At 53.4% G+C, this 2,890-nt stretch overlaps 1 non-coding gene across 1 annotated transcript; it reads left to right on the top strand.

Moving 5' to 3' along the window:
• The first annotated feature begins 2,267 nt into the window (after positions 1-2,267).
• TRNAV-CAC lies at positions 2,268-2,340 on the top strand. The gene has a single exon. It is a non-coding gene; the product is annotated as a tRNA-Val (tRNA).
• Positions 2,341-2,890: the final 550 nt, after the last annotated feature.

Below are 2,890 nucleotides of genomic sequence, written 5' to 3'. Positions count from 1 at the left end.
ACTGACCAAAACTCCCTATGTGGCCCTCGTGCCCAAATAATTGCCCACCCCTGTTCTAGAGTAACCAAAATGTTGGACTTGGATATTCTGAGACTGTTCCTTGTATGCAAGGGAAATACCCATACTAAGAGGAAGACATATTCTATATGGAATTACATATGCGAAGGGATTGTATTTTAAGGAAGGAATGACAAACTATTCACTAGGATTTCTTTAACAAAAGTTTGTGTTCTTTTTCAACACAAAAACATTTAAAGATTAGCAAATTCAAATGTCAGCATTTTCTAGAAACTGCCTGCTTCTCAAACCACACTGCATCTCTGTCAGGAGACTAATGAAACGGCTACAGAAAAGACTGTTGATTGCAAGCTGTGTATCCCATTTTGAGTCCTCCCACATGTTTCTGTCTTGTGGTGGATACAGACTTGTTTATTCCCATGGATACTAAATGGGAGACAATTCACTGCTGAAGTCGGTATTTAAGGACACTCCATGGGCACTTGCTGTACCAGCCAGTATAGGTGTCCACATTATGTCTTGGGGGGATTATAATCAGAGTATCATAAGGAAATAGGGCTGATGGGGGCCCAGTGTAGTTAGTTAGTCCCACACCCCGCTCAGGAGCACTCTGCTTCTCACAATTCCTCTTTCAATGTGAACTATTGGTTCATCTTCATTTCCTGCCCTAAAGTGTGTGCAGCATCATTATGGATGACAGCAGCTGTTGTTCCACACTGAAGAGGGTAGAATTTCAAGGGGGCCTGAAGTGATCCCTACATATCCGCTGTTTCACAATGCTGTTGAGAATGCCAACAGACTAATAGTTGGAAAATAGTATCTTTAGATGCTCAGATGGACTCCCTTATGGACATGATGGCCCGTAATCCAACCAGTCCAGGTCCAAATAGCCAGAGGAATTTTCCTGTCTTTCTGGGTAATTAAAAAGTTGATGAGTGAACATCTTATTTTAGGGGAGGTTGCCCACTTGCTAAAGTACATATTCTTGATGTAACAGGTTTTTTTTCTTCCAGATTTCCACAACCATGTGCATTGCCAGACGGAGAAGAGCAGCAGGGGAAGGGAGCCACACTGTAAGTACTACTCCTCTGGGTTGTTATTACCAGGGCAGCCATGTCAGGGCTGTAATGTCACATGCGACTAATCCTTCTCTCCTGTCCTTAAGTCTCCTCCACCACCTCCACTAAAATCCAAGGACCACCGCAGATATTCACTTTAGAAAACAGGAAGAAGGGCACACGCGTAAGAAGAAACAGATGAGCTACAAACCACTTGGCCCCCTCCCTTCCAACCGCTTGCCCTACAAAACGCACTTCGTTGCAACTGGTGAAGTAGTGTAGTTTCAAAGATTTTTGCATCGCGGTAACGTCACAGCCTTCTGCTAGGAACAGGAGGAAACTCAAATCTGCTTCTCCACTGTTGCCCTGCCTCACCCCTGCCTCTGTGGCATAAACTCCCTGTGTTATGTAAAGGCCTGGCCGCTCTCCTGAGTCAAACGCACCATCTAGAGGCGAATGGAGGCTTTGCAAACACCCCCGCCAGGTCAGAAAACAAAGCTACATTGGCAGGAGCAGTAGAAAAAACGAAATGGTAGTTGCTTTAACGGGAAGAAAATAGCCTCAGCCCTAACATGAGGCTTAGGATACTTGGAATAAATATGGGGCATTGTTAAGGCAGACACAGGTGCATCAGGCCACACAAGGCTTGGCTTTTTGGCAGTCCTTTTTAAGTGCAAAGCTGGGTTATGCTTGCTCTGCAGTAGCATCCAAATGGCGCAACCAAGTGATCCGTTTAATCCCCCGGTACATGCAAGGAGACCACAAGTGTCCTCTGCAGCCTGCAGAGCCAGGTCTCCGTGACCCCTGCCCCAAACCCTCCTGCCTCTGCCACAGAGTTGCCCTGTGCAAGTCACTCTGGCTGGAAGTTTCCTCTACAGCCAGGGGGCTGAACCTGAGGTGCTCGGTTTCGACAGCTCAGGCCTGGCCTTCACCACCGATACCCAGCACTCTGACACAAGAAAAAGAGGCTGGAAAAAAGGGGAGAAAGCGCCTGTGCGAGGGTGATGTAGCTGGGCACCGCGCTGCCAGCCCTCCGTGCCCCCGACGCCAGGAGTCACCCCGAGAGCAAGGGGCGGCGCCCCCGCTCCGGTCGCCGTGGGCCCCGCGCGTGAGCGCGTCTGGGTCGTGCCGGGCCGCCGCCAGACCCCCGCCCCCGCTGCACAAAGGGCCGCGGCCGGCCCCGTTCCCGCCGTTTCCGTAGTGTAGTGGTTATCACGTTCGCCTCACACGCGAAAGGTCCCCGGTTCGACCCCGGGTGGAAACACCCCACCCCAGCCCTTTTTTCCCCTCCTCTCCTCCCAGTTAGCCGCCTGCAGCCCCCGCCGCCGCCGCGCCCACCACAGCTACCGCGTACGCACGTGCGTGGGAGGCGCACACACCCACACTCACTTGGGACGCGTACACACACCCGCACACGGGAGGCAGGCACACCTCCCCCCACACACACACAGGAGGCAGGAACGGCCCCGACACGCGCACACACACTGGGAGGCAGCACCCCCCCCCCCACACACTTGGAGGCAGGCCCCCCCCACATGCACACGGAGACAGGCCCCCCCCCCACACACAGGAGGCAGGAACGGCCCCCACACACACACTTGGAGGCACGCACACCCCCCCACACACACTTGGAGGCACGCACACCCCACATGCACACAGGAGGCAGGCCCCCCCCACACATACACTTGGAGGCAGGCCCCCCCACACACATACACTTGGAGGCAGGCCCACACGCACACAGGAGGCAGGCACCCCACCCACACACACTTGGAGCCAGGCACCCCCCCACACACGCACACAGGAGGCAGGAACGG

Source organism: Gavialis gangeticus, unplaced genomic scaffold (genome assembly GCF_001723915.1).
Source record: "Gavialis gangeticus isolate Ggan-Ray unplaced genomic scaffold, GavGan_comp1, whole genome shotgun sequence".
Taxonomy (NCBI): domain Eukaryota; kingdom Metazoa; phylum Chordata; order Crocodylia; family Gavialidae; genus Gavialis; species Gavialis gangeticus.
Note: the sequence above shows the minus strand (reverse complement) of the source record. Positions and strands in the feature narration are given on the sequence as shown.